Source organism: Heptranchias perlo, chromosome 35 (genome assembly GCF_035084215.1).
Source record: "Heptranchias perlo isolate sHepPer1 chromosome 35, sHepPer1.hap1, whole genome shotgun sequence".
NCBI classification, from domain to species: domain Eukaryota; kingdom Metazoa; phylum Chordata; class Chondrichthyes; order Hexanchiformes; family Hexanchidae; genus Heptranchias; species Heptranchias perlo.
The window spans coordinates 15,541,811-15,569,235 of NC_090359.1; the positions used below are offsets into that span (position 1 = coordinate 15,541,811).

General features: G+C 42.8%; 8 non-coding genes across 8 annotated transcripts; 2 read left to right on the forward strand and 6 right to left on the reverse strand.

Annotated features, from left to right (window-relative positions):
- The first annotated feature begins 1,295 nt into the window (after positions 1 to 1,295).
- On the forward strand, positions 1,296 to 1,367 carry trnad-guc (transfer RNA aspartic acid (anticodon GUC)). The gene has a single exon. It is a non-coding gene; the product is annotated as a tRNA-Asp (tRNA).
- Positions 1,368 to 6,576: 5,209 nt separating this feature from the next.
- trnad-guc (transfer RNA aspartic acid (anticodon GUC)) lies at positions 6,577 to 6,648 on the reverse strand. Its single transcript has one exon. It is a non-coding gene; the product is annotated as a tRNA-Asp (tRNA).
- A 2,045-nt stretch (positions 6,649 to 8,693) lies between these two features.
- Positions 8,694 to 8,765, reverse strand: trnad-guc (transfer RNA aspartic acid (anticodon GUC)). The gene has a single exon. It is a non-coding gene; the product is annotated as a tRNA-Asp (tRNA).
- Positions 8,766 to 10,810: 2,045 nt separating this feature from the next.
- Positions 10,811 to 10,882, reverse strand: trnad-guc (transfer RNA aspartic acid (anticodon GUC)). Its single transcript has one exon. It is a non-coding gene; the product is annotated as a tRNA-Asp (tRNA).
- Positions 10,883 to 12,927: 2,045 nt separating this feature from the next.
- Positions 12,928 to 12,999, reverse strand: trnad-guc (transfer RNA aspartic acid (anticodon GUC)). Its single transcript has one exon. It is a non-coding gene; the product is annotated as a tRNA-Asp (tRNA).
- A 2,045-nt stretch (positions 13,000 to 15,044) lies between these two features.
- On the reverse strand, positions 15,045 to 15,116 carry trnad-guc (transfer RNA aspartic acid (anticodon GUC)). The gene has a single exon. It is a non-coding gene; the product is annotated as a tRNA-Asp (tRNA).
- Positions 15,117 to 17,161: 2,045 nt separating this feature from the next.
- trnad-guc (transfer RNA aspartic acid (anticodon GUC)) lies at positions 17,162 to 17,233 on the reverse strand. Its single transcript has one exon. It is a non-coding gene; the product is annotated as a tRNA-Asp (tRNA).
- Positions 17,234 to 18,205: 972 nt separating this feature from the next.
- trnad-guc (transfer RNA aspartic acid (anticodon GUC)) lies at positions 18,206 to 18,277 on the forward strand. Its single transcript has one exon. It is a non-coding gene; the product is annotated as a tRNA-Asp (tRNA).
- Positions 18,278 to 27,425: the final 9,148 nt, after the last annotated feature.

The window sequence follows — 27,425 nt, forward strand, 5'->3', positions numbered from 1 at the left end:
AAACCGTCTTCAGCCAGAAGTGCCGAGTGGATGATCCATCTCGGCCTCCTCCCGAAATCCCCAACATCACAGAAACCAGTCGAACATCGAGGTGAAGAGTGAAGCTGAGAGCAGATTTTAAAACCGCTGGAATATCAGTGAAATAAATCGGGGAAAGTGGGAAACTCCGAGTTAGTTTTACACTGTATATTCCGCATCGAATATTAGAGATAAATGAGAGAAAAAGCTTTAAAAGGCGGCAAAAGTTCAATCTCCCCGTCGGGGAATTGAACCCCGGTCTCCCGCGTGACAGGCGAGGATACTCACCACTATACTAACTAGGAACTGCTGCATTGATTGTGCACTCATCCCAGATGGCGTTAGACATGCTTCATGTATCAGTGCATTTCTTTTAACTATTTATTTGATGATAGTTTGTTTCATTTTCCACGGGCCACTCTTGAAAGAACCTTTTACATTTCCTTCTCTTTGTTAGACAACGACAACTGACTCTGTCTTTCTTTCGTTCTTTCTTTCTTTCTTATCGTGGTGAGTTGCCCCGCCTGAGTCAGGGGTTTAATTCCCCGACGGGGAGGAAGCATTTATCAGACGCCAACTTTTAATTTTATGTCTTCGCCGAGCTTCTTCCTGAACAAAAACTGCAGAGCAACAAAACAGGTGATTGTCACTTTCAGAATATTATTGTACGGAGACTATTTGAGGACTGGATGCAGAGCAATTGTGATTTTTACTAACTGGTGATTAAGGTGACAGATTAGAAATTCATTCATTGGTTCAAATCTGACAGACTTCAGATCCCGTCATTCATTAACCTGTTTCATCTCTGCGTTTCAAAATTCAACAAGTTTCTTGTAGAATTAATCATTCTTAAGTGAATTAAAATTCCACAGCATTGAGTACCTCGAGTTTTATGCTCATTTTAATTGATCTGCAAGATTTCACGAAATCTACGACAGAAATAGAACAAAAATCAGCCAAATTATCCATATTCTGACTCTCAGTATTTCTGAGTCAATCCATGTGCATGTGTGTCTGTTTCTGTGTGTGTGTCTGTCTGTCTGTGTATGTGCCTCATATTTTCTATATTTTCCTGAGAAGATCTGTCTCTTTCTGTCTCACTCTCTCCCGCGTTACCCACATCATGATCCAACATGTGATGCAAAAGTGGTCGGTAATTTTTCTTTCAACAGTGGTTCGTGGAAAGTGAAACAAACTGTCATCAAATGAACAGTTCAAACAGATTCACTGAAAAGTGAAGCATCTTTGGTGAATATACGGTAAATGTCTGTACCAATTCCTCGTTAGTATAGTGGTGAGTATCCTCGCCTGTCACGCGGGAGACCGGGGTTCAATTCCCCGACGAGGAGGTTATTGCTGCTTTCGAAGCTTCACTTTCATTTATCTGAAATATTGGATGTTGAAAATACAATGAAAAACTGACTCGGCCTTTCCCACTTCTGCAATTTGATTTCACAACGATTTTAAATATCTGCTCTCTGCCTCACGCTTCAGCTCGATGTGAGAACCACAATGATGGGCAAGAAATAAAACGCAGAATCGCGCTGTCACCAGCCCGAAACAGAGAGAGACAGGTCTCGGAACAGGCGCAGACATGAAAGATCTTACATACAGCAATGAAAAGGATGCACGTTTCAGTGAATCTATTTTAACGACTTCTTTGATGACAATTTGTTTAACTTTCCACATGCCACTGTTGAAAGAAGACTTACTTTCTATCTCTTTATTAGTCAAGGTCCAGAGAAAAATTATTTGGGGAGCAGGGAAAAAGTGACAGATAGAAAGAAAGAGAGAGACACTCAGAAACGCATATAACAAGTGAGACAGACATAGTCATATTCACACATACACAAACACACACATTCCTAGCTACATAAACACACCAATAACCTGAAAGTAACACAGGACTACTTGACAAACAGTGGAAGCAGCATGCTGTTGAGAGAGCTTAGCGATCCCACAAACAACGGATCAGATCAAAGCTCTGCAGTCCTGCCACACCCATTTGTGAATGATGGTGGATAATTAAACAACTAACGGGAAGAGGCTCTATGAACATCCCCATCCTCAATGATGGTAAAGCCCAGCACGTGAGTGCAAAGTTTTAGAAACCGTCTTCAGCCAGAAGTGCCGAGTGGATGATCCATCTCGGCCTCCTCCCGAAATCCCCACCATCACAGAAGCCAGTCGAACATCGAGGTGAAGAGTGACGCTGAGAGCAGATTTTAAAACCGCTGGAAAATCAGTGAAATTAAATTGGGGAAAGTGGGAAACTCCGAGTCAGTTTTTCACTGTATATTCCGCATCCAATATTGGAGATAAAAGCTTTTGAAGGCGGCGAAAATTTAATCTCCTCGTCGGGGAATTGAACCCCGGTCTCCCGCGTGACAGGCGGGGATACTCACCACTATACTAACATTGACCGTGCACTCATCCCAGATGGCGTTAGACATGCTTCATGTATCAGTGCATTTCTTTTAACTATTTATTTGATGATAGTTTGTTTCATTTTCCACGGGCCACTCTTGAAAGAACCTTTTACATTTCCTTCTCTTTGTTAGACAACGACAACTGACTCTGTCTTTCTTTCGTTCTTTCTTTCTTTCTTATCGTGGTGAGTTGCCCCGCCTGAGTCAGGGGTTTAATTCCCCGACGGGGAGGAAGCATTTATCAGACGCCAACTTTTAATTTTATGTCTTCGCCGAGCTTCTTCCTGAACAAAAACTGCAGAGCAACAAAACAGGTGATTGTCACTTTCAGAATATTATTGTACGGAGACTATTTGAGGACTGGATGCAGAGCAATTGTGATTTTTACTAACTGGTGATTAAGGTGACAGATTAGAAATTCATTCATTGGTTCAAATCTGACAGACTTCAGATCCCGTCATTCATCAACCTGTTTCATCTCTGCGTTTCAAAATTCAACAAGTTTCTTGTAGAATTAATAATTCTTAAGTGAATTAAAATTCCACAGCATTGAGTACCTCGAGTTTTATGCTCATTTTAATTGATCTGCAAGATTTCACGAAATCTACGACAGAAATAGAACAAAAATCAGCCAAATTATCCATATTCTGACTCTCAGTATTTCTGAGTCAATCCATGTGCATGTGTGTCTGTTTCTGTGTGTGTGTCTGTCTGTCTGTGTATGTGCCTCATATTTTCTATATTTTCCTGAGAAGATCTGTCTCTTTCTGTCTCACTCTCTCCCGCGTTACCCACATCATGATCCAACATGTGATGCAAAAGTGGTCGGTAATTTTTCTTTCAACAGTGGTTCGTGGAAAGTGAAACAAACTGTCATCAAATGAACAGTTCAAACAGATTCACTGAAAAGTGAAGCATCTTTGGTGAATATACGGTAAATGTCTGTACTAATTCCTCGTTAGTATAGTGGTGAGTATCCCCGCCTGTCACGCGGGAGACCGGGGTTCAATTCCCCGAGGAGGAGGTTATTGCTGCTTTCGAAGCTTCACTTTCATTTATCTGAAATATTGGATGTTGAAAATACAATGAAAAACTGACTCGGCCTTTCCCACTTCTGCAATTTGATTTCACAGCGATTTTAAATATCTGCTCTCTGCCTCACGCTTCAGCTCGATGTGAGAACCACAATGATGGGCAAGAAATAAAACGCAGAATCGCGCTGTCACCAGCCCGAAACAGAGAGAGACAGGTCTCGGAACAGGCGCAGACATGAAAGATCTTACATACAGCAATGAAAAGGATGCACGTTTCAGTGAATCTATTTTAACGACTTCTTTGATGACAATTTGTTTAACTTTCCACATGCCACTGTTGAAAGAAGACTTACTTTCTATCTCTTTATTAGTCAAGGTCCAGAGAAAAATTATTTGGGGAGCAGGGAAAAAGTGACAGATAGAAAGAAAGAGAGAGACACTCAGAAACGCATATAACAAGTGAGACAGACATAGTCATATTCACACATACACAAACACACACATTCCTAGCTACATAAACACACCAATAACCTGAAAGTAACACAGGACTACTTGACAAACAGTGGAAGCAGCATGCTGTGGATAGAGCTTAGCGATCCCACAAACAACGGATCAGATCAAAGCTCTGCAGTCCTGCCACACCCATTTGTGAATGATGGTGGATAATTAAACAACTAACGGGAAGAGGCTCTATGAACATCCCCATCCTCAATGATGGTAAAGCCCAGCACGTGAGTGCAAAGTTTTAGAAACCGTCTTCAGCCAGAAGTGCCGAGTGGATGATCCATCTCGGCCTCCTCCCGAAATCCCCACCATCACAGAAGCCAGTCGAACATCGAGGTGAAGAGTGACGCTGAGAGCAGATTTTAAAACCGCTGGAAAATCAGTGAAATTAAATTGGGGAAAGTGGGAAACTCCGAGTCAGTTTTTCACTGTATATTCCGCATCCAATATTGGAGATAAAAGCTTTTGAAGGCGGCGAAAATTTAATCTCCTCGTCGGGGAATTGAACCCCGGTCTCCCGCGTGACAGGCGGGGATACTCACCACTATACTAACATTGACCGTGCACTCATCCCAGATGGCGTTAGACATGCTTCATGTATCAGTGCATTTCTTTTAACTATTTATTTGATGATAGTTTGTTTCATTTTCCACGGGCCACTCTTGAAAGAACCTTTTACATTTCCTTCTCTTTGTTAGACAACGACAACTGACTCTGTCTTTCTTTCGTTCTTTCTTTCTTTCTTATCGTGGTGAGTTGCCCCGCCTGAGTCAGGGGTTTAATTCCCCGACGGGGAGGAAGCATTTATCAGACGCCAACTTTTAATTTTATGTCTTCGCCGAGCTTCTTCCTGAACAAAAACTGCAGAGCAACAAAACAGGTGATTGTCACTTTCAGAATATTATTGTACGGAGACTATTTGAGGACTGGATGCAGAGCAATTGTGATTTTTACTAACTGGTGATTAAGGTGACAGATTAGAAATTCATTCATTGGTTCAAATCTGACAGACTTCAGATCCCGTCATTCATCAACCTGTTTCATCTCTGCGTTTCAAAATTCAACAAGTTTCTTGTAGAATTAATAATTCTTAAGTGAATTAAAATTCCACAGCATTGAGTACCTCGAGTTTTATGCTCATTTTAATTGATCTGCAAGATTTCACGAAATCTACGACAGAAATAGAACAAAAATCAGCCAAATTATCCATATTCTGACTCTCAGTATTTCTGAGTCAATCCATGTGCATGTGTGTCTGTTTCTGTGTGTGTGTCTGTCTGTCTGTGTATGTGCCTCATATTTTCTATATTTTCCTGAGAAGATCTGTCTCTTTCTGTCTCACTCTCTCCCGCGTTACCCACATCATGATCCAACATGTGATGCAAAAGTGGTCGGTAATTTTTCTTTCAACAGTGGTTCGTGGAAAGTGAAACAAACTGTCATCAAATGAACAGTTCAAACAGATTCACTGAAAAGTGAAGCATCTTTGGTGAATATACGGTAAATGTCTGTACCAATTCCTCGTTAGTATAGTGGTGAGTATCCCCGCCTGTCACGCGGGAGACCGGGGTTCAATTCCCCGAGGAGGAGGTTATTGCTGCTTTCGAAGCTTCACTTTCATTTATCTGAAATATTGGATGTTGAAAATACAATGAAAAACTGACTCGGCCTTTCCCACTTCTGCAATTTGATTTCACAGCGATTTTAAATATCTGCTCTCTGCCTCACGCTTCAGCTCGATGTGAGAACCACAATGATGGGCAAGAAATAAAACGCAGAATCGCGCTGTCACCAGCCCGAAACAGAGAGAGACAGGTCTCGGAACAGGCGCAGACATGAAAGATCTTACATACAGCAATGAAAAGGATGCACGTTTCAGTGAATCTATTTTAACGACTTCTTTGATGACAATTTGTTTAACTTTCCACATGCCACTGTTGAAAGAAGACTTACTTTCTATCTCTTTATTAGTCAAGGTCCAGAGAAAAATTATTTGGGGAGCAGGGAAAAAGTGACAGATAGAAAGAAAGAGAGAGACACTCAGAAACGCATATAACAAGTGAGACAGACATAGTCATATTCACACATACACAAACACACACATTCCTAGCTACATAAACACACCAATAACCTGAAAGTAACACAGGACTACTTGACAAACAGTGGAAGCAGCATGCTGTTGAGAGAGCTTAGCGATCCCACAAACAACGGATCAGATCAAAGCTCTGCAGTCCTGCCACACCCATTTGTGAATGATGGTGGATAATTAAACAACTAACGGGAAGAGGCTCTATGAACATCCCCATCCTCAATGATGGTAAAGCCCAGCACGTGAGTGCAAAGTTTTAGAAACCGTCTTCAGCCAGAAGTGCCGAGTGGATGATCCATCTCGGCCTCCTCCCGAAATCCCCACCATCACAGAAGCCAGTCGAACATCGAGGGGAAGAGTGAAGCTGAGAGCAGATTTTAAAACCGCTGGAATATCAGTGAAATTAAATTGGGGAAAGTGGGAAACTCCGAGTCAGTTTTTCACTGTATATTCCGCATCCAATATTGGAGATAAAAGCTTTTGAAGGCGGCGAAAATTTAATCTCCTCGTCGGGGAATTGAACCCCGGTCTCCCGCGTGACAGGCGGGGATACTCACCACTATACTAACGAGGAGCTGCTACATTGACCGTGCACTCATCCCAGATGGCGTTAGACATGCTTCATGTATCAGTGCATTTCTTTTAACTATTTATTTGATGATAGTTTGTTTCATTTTCCACGGGCCACTCTTGAAAGAACCTTTTACATTTCCTTCTCTTTGTTAGACAACGACAACTGACTCTGTCTTTCTTTCGTTCTTTCTTTCTCTCTTATCGTGGTGAGTTGCCCCGCCTTAGTCCGGGGTTTCATTCCCCGACGGGGAGGAAGCATTTATCAGACGCCAACTTTTAATTTTATGTCTTCGCCGAGCTTCTTCCTGAACAAAAACTGCAGAGCAACAAAACAGGTGATTGTCACTTTCAGAATATTATTGTACGGAGACTATTTGAGGACTGGATGCAGAGCAATTGTGATTTTTACTAACTGGTGATTAAGGTGACAGATTAGAAATTCATTCATTGGTTCAAATCTGACAGACTTCAGATCCCGTCATTCATCAACCTGTTTCATCTCTGCGTTTCAAAATTCAACAAGTTTCTTGTAGAATTAATAATTCTTAAGTGAATTAAAATTCCACAGCATTGAGTACCTCGAGTTTTATGCTCATTTTAATTGATCTGCAAGATTTCACGAAATCTACGACAGAAATAGAACAAAAATCAGCCAAATTATCCATATTCTGACTCTCAGTATTTCTGAGTCAATCCATGTGCATGTGTGTCTGTTTCTGTGTGTGTGTCTGACTGTCTGTGTATGTGCCTCATATTTTCTATATTTTCCTGAGAAGATCTGTCTCTTTCTGTCTCACTCTCTCCCGCGTTACCCACATCATGATCCAACATGTGATGCAAAAGTGGTCGGTAATTTTTCTTTCAACAGTGGTTCGTGGAAAGTGAAACAAACTGTCATCAAATGAACAGTTCAAACAGATTCACTGAAAAGTGAAGCATCTTTGGTGAATATACGGTAAATGTCTGTACCAATTCCTCGTTAGTATAGTGGTGAGTATCCCCGCCTGTCACGCGGGAGACCGGGGTTCAATTCTCCGACGAGGAGGTTATTGCTGCTTTCGAAGCTTCACTTTCATTTATCTGAAATATTGGATGTTGAAAATACAATGAAAAACTGACTCGGCCTTTCCCACTTCTGCAATTTGATTTCACAGCGATTTTAAATATCTGCTCTCTGCCTCACGCTTCAGCTCGATGTGAGAACCACAATGATGGGCAAGAAATAAAACGCAGAATCGCGCTGTCACCAGCCCGAAACAGAGAGAGACAGGTCTCGGAACAGGCGCAGACATGAAAGATCTTACATACAGCAATGAAAAGGATGCACGTTTCAGTGAATCTATTTTAACGACTTCTTTGATGACAATTTGTTTAACTTTCCACATGCCACTGTTGAAAGAAGACTTACTTTCTATCTCTTTATTAGTCAAGGTCCAGAGAAAAATTATTTGGGGAGCAGGGAAAAAGTGACAGATAGAAAGAAAGAGAGAGACACTCAGAAACGCATATAACAAGTGAGACAGACATAGTCATATTCACACATACACAAACACACACATTCCTAGCTACATAAACACACCAATAACCTGAAAGTAACACAGGACTACTTGACAAACAGTGGAAGCAGCATGCTGTTGAGAGAGCTTAGCGATCCCACAAACAACGGATCAGATCAAAGCTCTGCAGTCCTGCCACACCCATTTGTGAATGATGGTGGATAATTAAACAACTAACGGGAAGAGGCTCTATGAACATCCCCATCCTCAATGATGGTAAAGCCCAGCACGTGAGTGCAAAGTTTTAGAAACCGTCTTCAGCCAGAAGTGCCGAGTGGATGATCCATCTCGGCCTCCTCCCGAAATCCCCACCATCACAGAAGCCAGTCGAACATCGAGGTGAAGAGTGACGCTGAGAGCAGATTTTAAAACCGCTGGAAAATCAGTGAAATTAAATTGGGGAAAGTGGGAAACTCCGAGTCAGTTTTTCACTGTATATTCCGCATCCAATATTGGAGATAAAAGCTTTTGAAGGCGGCGAAAATTTAATCTCCTCGTCGGGGAATTGAACCCCGGTCTCCCGCGTGACAGGCGGGGATACTCACCACTATACTAACGAGGAGCTGCTACATTGACCGTGCACTCATCCCAGATGGCGTTAGACATGCTTCATGTATCAGTGCATTTCTTTTAACTATTTATTTGATGATAGTTTGTTTCATTTTCCACGGGCCACTCTTGAAAGAACCTTTTACATTTCCTTCTCTTTGTTAGACAACGACAACTGACTCTGTCTTTCTTTCGTTCTTTCTTTCTCTCTTATCGTGGTGAGTTGCCCCGCCTTAGTCCGGGGTTTCATTCCCCGACGGGGAGGAAGCATTTATCAGACGCCAACTTTTAATTTTATGTCTTCGCCGAGCTTCTTCCTGAACAAAAACTGCAGAGCAACAAAACAGGTGATTGTCACTTTCAGAATATTATTGTACGGAGACTATTTGAGGACTGGATGCAGAGCAATTGTGATTTTTACTAACTGGTGATTAAGGTGACAGATTAGAAATTCATTCATTGGTTCAAATCTGACAGACTTCAGATCCCGTCATTCATCAACCTGTTTCATCTCTGCGTTTCAAAATTCAACAAGTTTCTTGTAGAATTAATAATTCTTAAGTGAATTAAAATTCCACAGCATTGAGTACCTCGAGTTTTATGCTCATTTTAATTGATCTGCAAGATTTCACGAAATCTACGACAGAAATAGAACAAAAATCAGCCAAATTATCCATATTCTGACTCTCAGTATTTCTGAGTCAATCCATGTGCATGTGTGTCTGTTTCTGTGTGTCTGTCTGTCTGTCTGTGTATGTGCCTCATATTTTCTATATTTTCCTGAGAAGATCTGTCTCTTTCTGTCTCACTCTCTCCCGCGTTACCCACATCATGATCCAACATGTGATGCAAAAGTGGTCGGTAATTTTTCTTTCAACAGTGGTTCGTGGAAAGTGAAACAAACTGTCATCAAATGAACAGTTCAAACAGATTCACTGAAAAGTGAAGCATCTTTGGTGAATATACGGTAAATGTCTGTACCAATTCCTCGTTAGTATAGTGGTGAGTATCCCCGCCTGTCACGCGGGAGACCGGCGTTCAATTCCCCGACGAGGAGGTTATTGCTGCTTTCGAAGCTTCACTTTCATTTATCTGAAATATTGGATGTTGAAAATACAATGAAAAACTGACTCGGCCTTTCCCACTTCTGCAATTTGATTTCACAGCGATTTTAAATATCTGCTCTCTGCCTCACGCTTCAGCTCGATGTGAGAACCACAATGATGGGCAAGAAATAAAACGCAGAATCGCGCTGTCACCAGCCCGAAACAGAGAGAGACAGGTCTCGGAACAGGCGCAGACATGAAAGATCTTACATACAGCAATGAAAAGGATGCACGTTTCAGTGAATCTATTTTAACGACTTCTTTGATGACAATTTGTTTAACTTTCCACATGCCACTGTTGAAAGAAGACTTACTTTCTATCTCTTTATTAGTCAAGGTCCAGAGAAAAATTATTTGGGGAGCAGGGAAAAAGTGACAGATAGAAAGAAAGAGAGAGACACTCAGAAACGCATATAACAAGTGAGACAGACATAGTCATATTCACACATACACAAACACACACATTCCTAGCTACATAAACACACCAATAACCTGAAAGTAACACAGGACTACTTGACAAACAGTGGAAGCAGCATGCTGTTGAGAGAGCTTAGCGATCCCACAAACAACGGATCAGATCAAAGCTCTGCAGTCCTGCCACACCCATTTGTGAATGATGGTGGATAATTAAACAACTAACGGGAAGAGGCTCTATGAACATCCCCATCCTCAATGATGGTAAAGCCCAGCACGTGAGTGCAAAGTTTTAGAAACCGTCTTCAGCCAGAAGTGCCGAGTGGATGATCCATCTCGGCCTCCTCCCGAAATCCCCACCATCACAGAAGCCAGTCGAACATCGAGGTGAAGAGTGACGCTGAGAGCAGATTTTAAAACCGCTGGAAAATCAGTGAAATTAAATTGGGGAAAGTGGGAAACTCCGAGTCAGTTTTTCACTGTATATTCCGCATCCAATATTGGAGATAAAAGCTTTTGAAGGCGGCGAAAATTTAATCTCCTCGTCGGGGAATTGAACCCCGGTCTCCCGCGTGACAGGCGGGGATACTCACCACTATACTAACGAGGAGCTGCTACATTGACCGTGCACTCATCCCAGATGGCGTTAGACATGCTTCATGTATCAGTGCATTTCTTTTAACTATTTATTTGATGATAGTTTGTTTCATTTTCCACGGGCCACTCTTGAAAGAACCTTTTACATTTCCTTCTCTTTGTTAGACAACGACAACTGACTCTGTCTTTCTTTCGTTCTTTCTTTCTCTCTTATCGTGGTGAGTTGCCCCGCCTTAGTCCGGGGTTTCATTCCCCGACGGGAAGGAAGCATTTATCAGACGCCAACTTTTAATTTTATGTCTTCGCCGAGCTTCTTCCTGAACAAAAACTGCAGAGCAACAAAACAGGTGATTGTCACTTTCAGAATATTATTGTACGGAGACTATTTGAGGACTGGATGCAGAGCAATTGTGATTTTTACTAACTGGTGATTAAGGTGACAGATTAGAAATTCATTCATTGGTTCAAATCTGACAGACTTCAGATCCCGTCATTCATCAACCTGTTTCATCTCTGCGTTTCAAAATTCAACAAGTTTCTTGTAGAATTAATAATTCTTAAGTGAATTAAAATTCCACAGCATTGAGTACCTCGAGTTTTATGCTCATTTTAATTGATCTGCAAGATTTCACGAAATCTACGACAGAAATAGAACAAAAATCAGCCAAATTATCCATATTCTGACTCTCAGTATTTCTGAGTCAATCCATGTGCATGTGTGTCTGTTTCTGTGTGTGTGTCTGTCTGTCTGTGTATGTGCCTCATATTTTCTATATTTTCCTGAGAAGATCTGTCTCTTTCTGTCTCACTCTCTCCCGCGTTACCCACATCATGATCCAACATGTGATGCAAAAGTGGTCGGTAATTTTTCTTTCAACAGTGGTTCGTGGAAAGTGAAACAAACTGTCATCAAATGAACAGTTCAAACAGATTCACTGAAAAGTGAAGCATCTTTGGTGAATATACGGTAAATGTCTGTACCAATTCCTCGTTAGTATAGTGGTGAGTATCCCCGCCTGTCACGCGGGAGACCGGCGTTCAATTCCCCGACGAGGAGGTTATTGCTGCTTTCGAAGCTTCACTTTCATTTATCTGAAATATTGGATGTTGAAAATACAATGAAAAACTGACTCGGCCTTTCCCACTTCTGCAATTTGATTTCACAGCGATTTTAAATATCTGCTCTCTGCCTCACGCTTCAGCTCGATGTGAGAACCACAATGATGGGCAAGAAATAAAACGCAGAATCGCGCTGTCACCAGCCCGAAACAGAGAGAGACAGGTCTCGGAACAGGCGCAGACATGAAAGATCTTACATACAGCAATGAAAAGGATGCACGTTTCAGTGAATCTATTTTAACGACTTCTTTGATGACAATTTGTTTAACTTTCCACATGCCACTGTTGAAAGAAGACTTACTTTCTATCTCTTTATTAGTCAAGGTCCAGAGAAAAATTATTTGGGGAGCAGGGAAAAAGTGACAGATAGAAAGAAAGAGAGAGACACTCAGAAACGCATATAACAAGTGAGACAGACATAGTCATATTCACACATACACAAACACACACATTCCTAGCTACATAAACACACCAATAACCTGAAAGTAACACAGGACTACTTGACAAACAGTGGAAGCAGCATGCTGTTGAGAGAGCTTTGCGATCCCACAAACAACGGATCAGATCAAAGCTCTGCAGTCCTGCCACACCCATTTGTGAATGATGGTGGATAATTAAACAACTAACGGGAAGAGGCTCTATGAACATCCCCATCCTCAATGATGGTAAAGCCCAGCACGTGAGTGCAAAGTTTTAGAAACCGTCTTCAGCCAGAAGTGCCGAGTGGATGATCCATCTCGGCCTCCTCCCGAAATCCCCACCATCACAGAAGCCAGTCGAACATCGAGGTGAAGAGTGACGCTGAGAGCAGATTTTAAAACCGCTGGAAAATCAGTGAAATTAAATTGGGGAAAGTGGGAAACTCCGAGTCAGTTTTTCACTGTATATTCCGCATCCAATATTGGAGATAAAAGCTTTTGAAGGCGGCGAAAATTTAATCTCCTCGTCGGGGAATTGAACCCCGGTCTCCCGCGTGACAGGCGGGGATACTCACCACTATACTAACGAGGAGCTGCTACATTGACCGTGCACTCATCCCAGATGGCGTTAGACATGCTTCATGTATCAGTGCATTTCTTTTAACTATTTATTTGATGATAGTTTGTTTCATTTTCCACGGGCCACTCTTGAAAGAACCTTTTACATTTCCTTCTCTTTGTTAGACAACGACAACTGACTCTGTCTTTCTTTCGTTCTTTCTTTCTCTCTTATCGTGGTGAGTTGCCCCGCCTTAGTCCGGGGTTTCATTCCCCGACGGGGAGGAAGCATTTATCAGACTCCAACTTTTAATTTTATGTCTTCGCCGAGCTTCTTCCTGAACAAAAACTGCAGAGCAACAAAACAGGTGATTGTCACTTTCAGAATATTATTGTACGGAGACTATTTGAGGACTGGATGCAGAGCAATTGTGATTTTTACTAACTGGTGATTAAGGTGACAGATTAGAAATTCATTCATTGGTTCAAATCTGACAGACTTCAGATCCCGTCATTCATCAACCTGTTTCATCTCTGCGTTTCAAAATTCAACAAGTTTCTTGTAGAATTAATAATTCTTAAGTGAATTAAAATTCCACAGCATTGAGTACCTCGAGTTTTATGCTCATTTTAATTGATCTGCAAGATTTCACGAAATCTACGACAGAAATAGAACAAAAATCAGCCAAATTATCCATATTCTGACTCTCAGTATTTCTGAGTCAATCCATGTGCATGTGTGTCTGTTTCTGTGTGTCTGTCTGTCTGTCTGTGTATGTGCCTCATATTTTCTATATTTTCCTGAGAAGATCTGTCTCTTTCTGTCTCACTCTCTCCCGCGTTACCCACATCATGATCCAACATGTGATGCAAAAGTGGTCGGTAATTTTTCTTTCAACAGTGGTTCGTGGAAAGTGAAACAAACTGTCATCAAATGAACAGTTCAAACAGATTCACTGAAAAGTGAAGCATCTTTGGTGAATATACGGTAAATGTCTGTACCAATTCCTCGTTAGTATAGTGGTGAGTATCCCCGCCTGTCACGCGGGAGACCGGCGTTCAATTCCCCGACGAGGAGGTTATTGCTGCTTTCGAAGCTTCACTTTCATTTATCTGAAATATTGGATGTTGAAAATACAATGAAAAACTGACTCGGCCTTTCCCACTTCTGCAATTTGATTTCACAGCGATTTTAAATATCTGCTCTCTGCCTCACGCTTCAGCTCGATGTGAGAACCACAATGATGGGCAAGAAATAAAACGCAGAATCGCGCTGTCACCAGCCCGAAACAGAGAGAGACAGGTCTCGGAACAGGCGCAGACATGAAAGATCTTACATACAGCAATGAAAAGGATGCACGTTTCAGTGAATCTATTTTAACGACTTCTTTGATGACAATTTGTTTAACTTTCCACATGCCACTGTTGAAAGAAGACTTACTTTCTATCTCTTTATTAGTCAAGGTCCAGAGAAAAATTATTTGGGGAGCAGGGAAAAAGTGACAGATAGAAAGAAAGAGAGAGACACTCAGAAACGCATATAACAAGTGAGACAGACATAGTCATATTCACACATACACAAACACACACATTCCTAGCTACATAAACACACCAATAACCTGAAAGTAACACAGGACTACTTGACAAACAGTGGAAGCAGCATGCTGTTGAGAGAGCTTAGCGATCCCACAAACAACGGATCAGATCAAAGCTCTGCAGTCCTGCCACACCCATTTTTGAATGATGGTGGATAATTAAACAACTAACGGGAAGAGGCTCTATGAACATCCCCATCCTCAATGATGGTAAAGCCCAGCACGTGAGTGCAAAGTTTTAGAAACCGTCTTCAGCCAGAAGTGCCGAGTGGATGATCCATCTCGGCCTCCTCCCGAAATCCCCACCATCACAGAAGCCAGTCGAACATCGAGGTGAAGAGTGACGCTGAGAGCAGATTTTAAAACCGCTGGAAAATCAGTGAAATTAAATTGGGGAAAGTGGGAAACTCCGAGTCAGTTTTTCACTGTATATTCCGCATCCAATATTGGAGATAAAAGCTTTTGAAGGCGGCGAAAATTTAATCTCCTCGTCGGGGAATTGAACCCCGGTCTCCCGCGTGACAGGCGAGGATACTCACCACTATACTAACGAGGAGCTGCTACATTGACCGTGCACTCATCCCAGATGGCGTTAGACATGCTTCATGTATCAGTGCATTTCTTTTAACTATTTATTTGATGATAGTTTGTTTCATTTTCCACGGGCCACTCTTGAAAGAACCTTTTACATTTCCTTCTCTTTGTTGGACAACGACAACTGACTCTGTCTTTCTTTCGTTCTTTCTTTCTCTCTTATCGTGGTGAGTTGCCCCGCCTTAGTCCGGGGTTTCATTCCCCGACGGGGAGGAAGCATTTATCAGACGCCAACTTTTAATTTTATGTCTTCGCCGAGCTTCTTCCTGAACAAAAACTGCAGAGCAACAAAACAGGTGATTGTCACTTTCAGAATATTATTGTACGGAGACTATTTGAGGACTGGATGCAGAGCAATTGTGATTTTTACTCACTGGTGATTAAGGTGACAGATTAGAAATTCATTCATTGGTTCAAATCTGACAGACTTCAGATCCCGTCATTCATCAACCTGTTTCATCTCTGCGTTTCAAAATTCAACAAGTTTCTTGTAGAATTAATAATTCTTAAGTGAATTAAAATTCCACAGCATTGAGTACCTCGAGTTTTATGCTCATTTTAATTGATCTGCAAGATTTCACGAAATCTACGACAGAAATAGAACAAAAATCAGCCAAATTATCCATATTCTGACTCTCAGTATTTCTGAGTCAATCCATGTGCATGTGTGTCTGTTTCTGTGTGTCTGTCTGTCTGTCTGTGTATGTGCCTCATATTTTCTATATTTTCCTGAGAAGATCTGTCTCTTTCTGTCTCACTCTCTCCCGCGTTACCCACATCATGATCCAACATGTGATGCAAAAGTGGTCGGTAATTTTTCTTTCAACAGTGGTTCGTGGAAAGTGAAACAAACTGTCATCAAATGAACAGTTCAAACAGATTCACTGAAAAGTGAAGCATCTTTGGTGAATATACGGTAAATGTCTGTACCAATTCCTCGTTAGTATAGTGGTGAGTATCCCCGCCTGTCACGCGGGAGACCGGCGTTCAATTCCCCGACGAGGAGGTTATTGCTGCTTTCGAAGCTTCACTTTCATTTATCTGAAATATTGGATGTTGAAAATACAATGAAAAACTGACTCGGCCTTTCCCACTTCTGCAATTTGATTTCACAGCGATTTTAAATATCTGCTCTCTGCCTCACGCTTCAGCTCGATGTGAGAACCACAATGATGGGCAAGAAATAAAACGCAGAATCGCGCTGTCACCAGCCCGAAACAGAGAGAGACAGGTCTCGGAACAGGCGCAGACATGAAAGATCTTACATACAGCAATGAAAAGGATGCACGTTTCAGTGAATCTATTTTAACGACTTCTTTGATGACAATTTGTTTAACTTTCCACATGCCACTGTTGAAAGAAGACTTACTTTCTATCTCTTTATTAGTCAAGGTCCAGAGAAAAATTATTTGGGGAGCAGGGAAAAAGTGACAGATAGAAAGAAAGAGAGAGACACTCAGAAACGCATATAACAAGTGGGACAGACATAGTCATATTCACACATACACAAACACACACATTCCTAGCTACATAAACACACCAATAACCTGAAAGTAACACAGGACTACTTGACAAACAGTGGAAGCAGCATGCTGTTGAGAGAGCTTAGCGATCCCACAAACAACGGATCAGATCAAAGCTCTGCAGTCCTGCCACACCCATTTGTGAATGATGGTGGATAATTAAACAACTAACGGGAAGAGGCTCTATGAACATCCCCATCCTCAATGATGGTAAAGCCCAGCACGTGAGTGCAAAGTTTTAGAAACCGTCTTCAGCCAGAAGTGCCGAGTGGATGATCCATCTCGGCCTCCTCCCGAAATCCCCACCATCACAGAAGCCAGTCGAACATCGAGGGGAAGAGTGAAGCTGAGAGCAGATTTTAAAACCGCTGGAATATCAGTGAAATTAAATTGGGGAAAGTGGGAAACTCCGAGTCAGTTTTTCACTGTATATTCCGCATCCAATATTGGAGATAAAAGCTTTTGAAGGCGGCGAAAATTTAATCTCCTCGTCGGGGAATTGAACCCCGGTCTCCCGCGTGACAGGCGGGGATACTCACCACTATACTAACGAGGAGCTGCTACATTGACCGTGCACTCATCCCAGATGGCGTTAGACATGCTTCATGTATCAGTGCATTTCTTTTAACTATTTATTTGATGATAGTTTGTTTCATTTTCCACGGGCCACTCTTGAAAGAACCTTTTACATTTCCTTCTCTTTGTTAGACAACGACAACTGACTCTGTCTTTCTTTCGTTCTTTCTTTCTCTCTTATCGTGGTGAGTTGCCCCGCCTGAGTCAGGGGTTTAATTCCCCGACGGGGAGGAAGCATTTATCAGACGCCAACTTTTAATTTTATGTCTTCGCCGAGCTTCTTCCTGAACAAAAACTGCAGAGCAAAGAAACAGGTGATTGTCACTTTCAGAATATTATTGTACGGAGACTATTTGAGGACTGGATGCAGAGCAATTGTGATTTTTACTAACTGGTGATTAAGGTGACAGATTAGAAATTCATTCATTGGTTCAAATCTGACAGACTTCAGATCCCGTCATTCATCAACCTGTTTCATCTCTGCGTTTCAAAATTCAACAAGTTTCTTGTAGAATTAATAATTCTTAAGTGAATTAAAATTCCACAGCATTGAGTACCTCGAGTTTTATGCTCATTTTAATTGATCTGCAAGATTTCACGAAATCTACGACAGAAATAGAACAAAAATCAGCCAAATTATCCATATTCTGACTCTCAGTATTTCTGAGTCAATCCATGTGCATGTGTGTCTGTTTCTGTGTGTCTGTCTGTCTGTCTGTGTATGTGCCTCATATTTTCTATATTTTCCTGAGAAGATCTGTCTCTTTCTGTCTCACTCTCTCCCGCGTTACCCACATCATGATCCAACATGTGATGCAAAAGTGGTCGGTAATTTTTCTTTCAACAGTGGTTCGTGGAAAGTGAAACAAACTGTCATCAAATGAACAGTTCAAACAGATTCACTGAAAAGTGAAGCATCTTTGGTGAATATACGGTAAATGTCTGTACCAATTCCTCGTTAGTATAGTGGTGAGTATCCCCGCCTGTCACGCGGGAGACCGGGGTTCAATTCCCCGACGAGGAGGTTATTGCTGCTTTCGAAGCTTCACTTTCATTTATCTGAAATATTGGATGTTGAAAATACAATGAAAAACTGACTCGGCCTTTCCCACTTCTGCAATTTGATTTCACAGCGATTTTAAATATCTGCTCTCTGCCTCACGCTTCAGCTCGATGTGAGAACCACAATGATGGGCAAGAAATAAAACGCAGAATCGCGCTGTCACCAGCCCGAAACAGAGAGAGACAGGTCTCGGAACAGGCGCAGACATGAAAGATCTTACATACAGCAATGAAAAGGATGCACGTTTCAGTGAATCTATTTTAACGACTTCTTTGATGACAATTTGTTTAACTTTCCACATGCCACTGTTGAAAGAAGACTTACTTTCTATCTCTTTGTTCGTCAAGGTCCAGAGAAAAATTATTTGGGGAGCAGGGAAAAAGTGACAGATAGAAAGAAAGAGAGAGACACTCAGAAACGCATATAACAAGTGAGACAGACATAGTCATATTCACACATACACAAACACACACATTCCGAGCTACATAAACACACCAATAACCTGAAAGTAACACAGGACTACTTGACAAACAGTGGAAGCAGCATGCTGTTGATAGAGCTTAGCGATCCCACAAAAAACGGATCAGATCAAAGCTCTGCAGTCCTGCCACACCCATTTGTGAATGATGGTGGATAATTAAACAACTAACGGGAAGAGGCTCTATGAACATCCCCATCCTCAATGATGGTAAAGCCCAGCACGTGAGTGCAAAGTTTTAGAAACCGTCTTCAGCCAGAAGTGCCGAGTGGATGATCCATCTCGGCCTCCTCCCGAAATCCCCACCATCAGAGAAGCCAGTCGAACATCGAGGTGAAGAGTGACGCTGAGAGCAGATTTTAAAACCGCTGGAATATCAGTGAAATTAAATTGGGGAAAGTGGGAAACTCCGAGTCAGTTTTTCACTGTATATTCCGCATCCAATATTGGAGATAAAAGCTTTTGAAGGCGGCGAAAATTTAATTTCCTCGTCGGGGAATTGAACCCCGGTCTCCCACGTGACAGGCCGGGATACTCACCACGATACGAACGAGGAGCTGCTACATTGACCGTGCACTCATCCCAGATGGCGTTAGACATGCTTCATGTATCAGTGCATTTCTTTTAACTATTTATTTGATGATAGTTTGTTTCATTTTCCACGGGCCACTCTTGAAAGAACCTTTTACATTTCCTTCTCTTTGTTAGACAACGACAACTGACTCTGTCTTTCTTTCGTTCTTTCTTTCTCTCTTATCGTGGTGAGTTGCCCCGCCTGAGTCAGGGGTTTAATTCCCCGACGGGGAGGAAGCATTTATCAGACGCCAACTTTTAATTTTATGTCTTCGCCGAGCTTCTTCCTGAACAAAAACTGCAGAGCAAAGAAACAGGTGATTGTCACTTTCAGAATATTATTGTACGGAGACTATTTGAGGACTGGATGCAGAGCAATTGTGATTTTTACTAACTGGTGATTAAGGTGACAGATTAGAAATTCATTCATTGGTTCAAATCTGACAGACTTCAGATCCCGTCATTCATCAACCTGTTTCATCTCTGCGTTTCAAAATTCAACAAGTTTCTTGTAGAATTAATAATTCTTAAGTGAATTAAAATTCCACAGCATTGAGTACCTCGAGTTTTATGCTCATTTTAATTGATCTGCAAGATTTCACGAAATCTACGACAGAAATAGAACAAAAATCAGCCAAATTATCCATATTCTGACTCTCAGTATTTCTGAGTCAATCCATGTGCATGTGTGTCTGTTTGTGTCTGTCTGTCTGTCTGTGTTTGTGCCTCATATTTTCTATATTTTCCTGAGAAGATCTGTCTCTTTCTGTCTCACTCTCTCCCGCGTTACCCACATCATGATCCAACATGTGATGCAAAAGTGGTCGGTAATTTTTCTTTCAACAGTGGTTCGTGGAAAGTGAAACAAACTGTCATCAAATGAACAGTTCAAACAGATTCACTGAAAAGTGAAGCATCTGTGGTGAATATACGGCAAATATCTGCTTGAATTCCTCGTCAGCATGTGGTGAGTATCCCCGCCTGTCACGCGGGACACCGGGGTTCAATTCCCCGACGAGGAGGTTATTGCTGCTTTCGAAGCTTCACTTTCATTTATCTGCAATATTGGATGTTGAAAATACAATGAAAAACTGACTCGGCCTTTCCCACTTCCACAAATTGATTTCACAGCGATTTTAAATATCTGCTCTCTGCCTCACGCTTCAGCTCGATGTGAGAACCACAATAATGGGCAAGAAATAAAACGCAGAATCGCGCTGTCACCAGCCCGAAACAGAGAGAGACAGGTCTCGGAACAGGCGCAGACATGAAAGATCTCACATACAGCAATGAAAAGGATGCATGTTTCAGTGAATCTATTTTAACTACTTCTTTGATGACAATTTGATTAACTTTCCACATGCCACTGTTGTCAGAAGACTTACTTTCTATCTCTTTGTTAGTCAAGGTCCAGAGAAAAATTATTTGGGGAGCAGGTTAAAAGTGATAGATAGAAAGAAAGAGAGAGACACTCAGAAACGCATATAACAAGTGAGACAGACATAGTCATATTCACACATACACAAACACACACATTCCTAGCTACATAAACACACCAATAACCTGAAAGTAACACAGGACTACTTGACAAACAGTGGAAGCAGCATGCTGTTGAGAGAGCTTAGCGATCCCACAAACAACGGATCAGATCAAAGCTCTACAGTCCTGCCACACCCATTTGTGAATGATGGTGGATAATTAAACAACTAACGGGAAGAGGCTCTATGAACATCCCCATCCTCAATGATGGTAAAGCCCAGCACGTGAGTGCAAAGTTTTAGAAACAGTCTTCAGCCAGAAGTGCCGAGTGGATGATCCATCTCGGCCTCCTCCCGAAATCCCCACCATCACAGAAACCAGTCGAACATCGAGGTGAAGAGTGAAGCTGAGAGCAGATTTTAAAACCGCTGGAATATCAGTGAAATTAAATTGGGGAAAGTGGGACACTCCGAATCAGTTTGACACTGTCCATTCCGCATCCAATATTGGAAATGAATGAGAGAAAAGCTTCGAAAGGCGGCGGAAGTTTAATCCCCCCGTCGGGAAATTGAACCCCGGTCTCTCGCGTGACAGGCGGGGATACTCACCACTATACCAACGAAGAACTGCTGCACCCACCGTGCACTCATCCCAGATGGTGTTAGACATGCTTCATGTGTCAGTGCATTTCTTTTAACTATTTATTTGATGACAGTTTGTTTCATTTTCCACGGGCCACTCTTGAAAGAACCTTTTACATTTCCATCTCTTTGTTGGACAACGAAAACTGACTCTGTCTTTCTTTCGTTCTTTCTTTCTCTCTTCTCGTGGTGAGTTGCCCCGCCTCAGTCCGGGGTTTAATTCCCCGACGGGGAGGAAGCATTTATCAGACGCCAACTTTTAATTTTATGTCTTCGCCGAGCTTCTTCCTAAAAAAAAACTACAGAGAAAAAAAACAGGTGATTGTCACTTTCAGAATATTAATGTACGGAGACTATTTGAGGACTGGATGCAGAGCAATTGTGATTTTGACTTACTCGTGGTTCAGGTGACAGATTAAAATCTCCGAGTCAGTTTTACACTGCATTTTCCACATCCAATATTGCAGATAAAAACTTTGACAGGCTTCGAAAATTTAACCTCTTCGTCGGGGAATTGAACCCCGGCGTGACAGGGGAGGATACTCACCACGATACCAACGAGGAATTACTGCATTGATTCTACACTCACCCCAGATGGTGTTAAAAATGTGTCAGTGAATTTCTTCAACGATTTATTTGATGACAGTTTGTTTAATTTTCCACGGGCCACTGTTGAGAGAACATTTTACATTTCCTTCTCTTTGTTAGACAACGAACAACTGACTCTGTCTTTCTTTCGTTCTTTCTCTCTCTTATCGTGGTGAGCATTTATAAGACGCCAACTTTTAATTTTATGTCTTCGCCGAGCTTCTTCCTAAAAAAAACTACAGAGAAAAATAAACAGCTGATTGTCGCTTTCAGAATATTATTGAACAGAGACTGTTTGGAGACTGGATGCAGAGCGATTGTGATTTTAACTGACTCGTGGTTAAGGTGACAGATTAAAATTTCATTCATTTCCCTCGCACAGGTTCGAATCTGAGAGACTTCAGATCCCGTCATTTATCAACGTGTTCATCTCTGCGTTTCAAAATTCAACAAGTTTCTTGTGGAATTAATAATTCTGAAGTGAATTAAAATTCCACGGCATTGAACACCTCGAGTTTTATGCTCATTGATCTGTGAGATTTCACGAAATCTACCACAGAAATGGAACAAAAATCAGCCAAATTATCCATGTTCTGTCTCTCCATATTTCTGAGTCACTCCATGTGTATGCGTGTCTGTGTCCATCTGTCTGTGTATGTGCCTCATATTTTCTATGTTTTCTTGAGTCGGTCTTTCTCTGTCTCACTCTGTCCCGCGCTCCCCACATCATGATCCAACATGAGACGGAAAAGTGGTCAGTAAATCTTCTTTCAACAGTGGTCCGTGGAAAGTTAAACAAACTGTCATCAAAAGAATAGTTCAAACAGATTTACTGAAACGTGAAGCATCTGTGGTGAACGGACATCCCCTTCCGGCACCAGTTCCTCGTTAGTATCATGGTGAGTATCAGTGTCTGTCACCCTGGAGACTGGGGTCAATTCCCCGACGGGAAGGTCTGCCTTCAGAAGCTTCACTTTCATTTATCAGCAATATTGGATGAAGAAAATACGGTGAAAAACTGACTCGGACTTTTTCACTTTCTCCGATTTAATTTCACTGATCTCCGAGCAGATTTTAAAATCCTCACCTCGATGCCAGAACCACAATAATGAGGAAGAAATAAAACGCAGAATCGCGCTGTGAACAGACCCGGGCGAATTCACCAGCCCGAAACAGAGAGAGACAGAAAACTGCTCATTATTCCAGGATTATCCAGGAATCCAAAGATACCCCCGGTATCTCTTCTCGACCACAAACCGACTTCTTGCACCCCCTGCCTCCTCCACCCTCACCACAAAAATTGCGAGGAGCTCCTGGACTATTTTGTCACAAAGATTGAGACCATCCGTTCAGCTGCCGCTCCAGTGGAAAACTCTCCAGTGGCTGGAGTCAGACGGAGCACAAAAGAAGATGGTAGTGGGTGTTGGAGGCCAATCATCTCAGCCCCAGGACATTGCTGCAGGAGTTCCTCAGGGCAGTGTCTTTGGCCCAACCATCTTCAGCTGTTTCATCAATGACCTTTCCCCCATCATAAGGTCAGAAATGGGGATGTTTGCTGATGATTGCGCAGTGTTCAGTTCCATTCGCAAACCCACAGAAAAGAAGCAGTCCGTGCCCACATGCAGCAAGACCTGGACAATATCCAGGCTTGGGCTCATAAGTAGCAAGGAACATTCATGCCAGACAATTGCCAGGCAATGACAATCTCCAACAAGAGAGAGTCTGACCACCTCCCCTTGACATTCAACGGCACTACCATCGCCGAATCCCCCACCATCAACATCCTGGGTGTCACCATTGACCAGAAACTTAACTGGACCAGCCATATAAATACTGTGGCCACACGAGTAGGCCAGAAGCTGGGTATTCTGTGGTGAGTGACCCACCTCCGGACTCCCCAAAGCCTTTCCACCATCGACAAGGCACAAGTCAGGAGCGTGATGAAATACTCTCCACTTGCCTGGATGAGTGCAGCTCCAACAACACTCAAGAAGCTCGACACCATCCAGGACAAAGTAGCCCACTTGATTGGCACCCCATCCACCACCCTAAACATTCACTCCCTTCACCACCGGCGCACTGTGGCTGCAGAGTGTACCATCCACAGGATGCACTGCAGCAACTCGCCAAGGCTTCTTCGACAGCACCTCCCAAACCCACGACCTCTAACATATAGAAGGACAAGGGCAGCAGGCACATGGGAACAACACCACCTGCACGTTCCCCTCCAAGTCACACACCATCCGAACTTGGAAATATATCACCGTTCCTTCATCGTCGCTGGGTCAAAATCCTGGAACTCCCTACCTAACAGCACTGTGGGAGAATCTTCACCACATGGACTGCAACGGTTCAAGAAGGCGGCTCACCACCACCTTCTCAAGGGCAATTAGGGATGGGCAATAAATGGTGGCCTCGCCAGCGACGCCCACATCCCATGAACGATTAAAAAAAGGCAATAATGGCGCGGCTGGGATACAAAACCATGCTGGCAAAGCTCAATGGATTAGCAGTCCATCACCTCAACCACTCAGCCACCTGGTCGCAAGAACAGTGCAAAGAAAGCCCTTTTATTTGATTCTTTCAAGGCAAAAATCTTGGACTCAAAGGTCAGAGTCGGAAAGCCGCTTTTCAATCACCAGTTCCGAGATTCTGGACAACACCCTTGTGAAGCGGTAGCGTGGCCGAGCGGTCCAAGGCGCTGGATTTAGGCTCCAGTCTCTGCGCTGCCATAATCTGAGCTGTTGAACATTTTAGCCTCATCACCAAAATCTTTCTTTTCTCAGCAGTGTCATACGTGCCATTAATGTTGTTGGGGCACAACTGCCACACCTCATGTGCTGCGTCGTGATCGTTTTGTGGTTAACACTCTGCGTTGTGGTCGCAGTAACATCGGAGCGAATCCGAGTCTCCACAGAGTTTCATTTACCGATTTTTTCCTTTCCCACATGTGCTGAGAGGATGCAGCAAGAAATCAATCTTCAGAACATGAAAGAAAAATGTTTTGGTGAAACCTTTCAATTCCGTCAAATCCCACCTCTCTCACATGCCTGTACTTGATGTTCCACAGTTCAAACCCGCCTCTTCTCCCAGCTTTTTCTTCCTTCCACAGTCAATAGGCCGCCTTTACTTTCCTCCTTCCATTTCATGGACACTTTCCTGCGGCATTGCCGACTCTAACATTCACTTTCACGATCTCACTCCTTTAAGTTTGTTCTGCTCCGACCGCTGTTTCTATTGGGCACATGTCCCATTCGCACCAATGTTCATTTGTGCCTTGAAACCAGTCGATACATTTCGATCCGCGTGACCGCTCGACAGACAAACACGACGAAAGCAGGGCTGGTCTCTGGAAAGACAGCCGCCCGATTGTTCAAGAAATTTACTTGGGGAATCTTGTGATCCAGGGGATGGTAACTGAAGAACTGGTTTTTGTTTTGATGCTTGTTGGCTCTTTTCTCTCAGCAGTTGAGTTGCGTGAGCGACGGGCAGCGCGACAGAGCTGCGAATGGCGGTTGAAGGGTTCACGTTTGGCAAGTTGGGGCGGTGCAGTAAGATCGGAAGTGTTCCGCCTTGATCTTAATAGTTCTGTTGAAACATGCGATTGAATCGAGTATAGGATAAATGTAAAGAGCGCCTGTGGGGAAAAAGGAGCGATTACAGGCCATGAGCGGAAGGTCTTTCAAATTCTCGTGGCGCAGGACGCTCTGTGCGGAAACGGCAGATTTTAAAGCGCGTGTGTCGGAAAGTAAAGTGCGATCTTGTGTGTGAGAAGAGCACAAGAAAGTTGTGTTTGAAGCTGCGCCCTTGAGGCAAGTTGCATGTTGTCAGGAAAACTGCTCCAGTGAAAGCTCAAAAATAAACCCAGAAACCGCTGGCAACACTCAGCAGGTCAGGCAGTATCTGTGGGGAGATACTCGCTTCACCGGGGGCGTCATTGTGCACTTTGATTAATCGTAAAGACCTGTACAAGATGGACGGGTTGCACCTCATCGGTTCTGGGACCAATGTCCTCGCAGGGATTTTACTCTTGACTTATCAGCGAGCGATATCGGCCTTTACTGGGCCTCAGCTATTCACAATCTACATCAGTGTAAAGTATCCAAGATATCTGACCATACAAAGCCACGTGGGAAAGTGAGCTGTGAGGAGGACACAAAGTGTCTGCAAAGGGATATAGACAGGTTACGTGAGTGGGCTAGAAGGTGGAAGATGGAGTATAATGTGGGGAAATGTGAGGTTATTCACTTTGGTCGGAATAATAGAAAAACAGAATATTTTTAAATGGTGAGCAACTATTAAACATTCGTGTTCAGAGACTTGGGTGTCCTGGTACAAGAAACACAGAAAGTTAACATGTTGGTACAGAAAGCAATAAGGAATGCAAATGGAATGTTGGTCTTTATTGCAAGGGGGCTGGAATACAAGAGTAAGGAAGTCTTGTTGCAATTGTACGGGGCTTTGGTGAGACCACACCTGGAGTACTGTGTACAGTTTTGGTCTCCTTATCTAAGCAACGATATACTTGCCTGAGAGGCGGTGTAACAAAGCTTCACTTGGAAATGAGGGTGATGATGCCTTTCCTCGTGGACTCTGACATGCTGTCTGCCAGAAGCATATCCCCGTACACTTCCAGTCGGTCTGGGTCTATCCAGTCCCACAGAGCCAACGGCAGTTTCATGCCCGAGCACCAGTTCCAAATCTGCCCCGGTGACGAGGAGGTGTCGACATATGTCTTCACCGCCTGGAGGTCATTTGGTAGGCGGACCGCCCGCCGTTTATACAAACCGCGGGAAATTCCCTGCCGTTCAATTCAACGGGAATCAAAATGGTCTTGGGCCGTAGCACAAAGTGGGTGGTAGCGGATTGGCCTGATGAAAGAGAGAGCTCTGATGAAAGGTCATCGACCTGAAAGGATGTTTCTCTCTCCACAGATGCTGCCTGACCTGCTGAGTGTTTCCCGCATTTTCTGTTTTTATTATTAATATAACCTGAGCTCTGTCGAGCGTTTGTTGTTCGATTCACTGATAAAGCTGGGAATTGAGGGGAAGCTGGTTCATGGCGAACCCCAGCTCTGAATCCCCCCGGCAGAGAGTTCAAGGAATGTTTAATATAAATGAGATTCAACGACAGCAGAAAATCTCTCCTTGATGGTCGGTCTCATTCTCCCGAAGTGAGGAATGAGCGGGAGAGGCAATTCCACCCGGGGTTAGATTTTATTACAAGAGGATGACCCAAAATGTCAGTTTAATATGGAGCTGAAATTGCTCAGTTGGTAAAGCATTAGACTGAAGATCTTAAAGATCCCTGGTTCGATCCGAGGTCATGGCAGTTTTGGGTTATTTTGTTT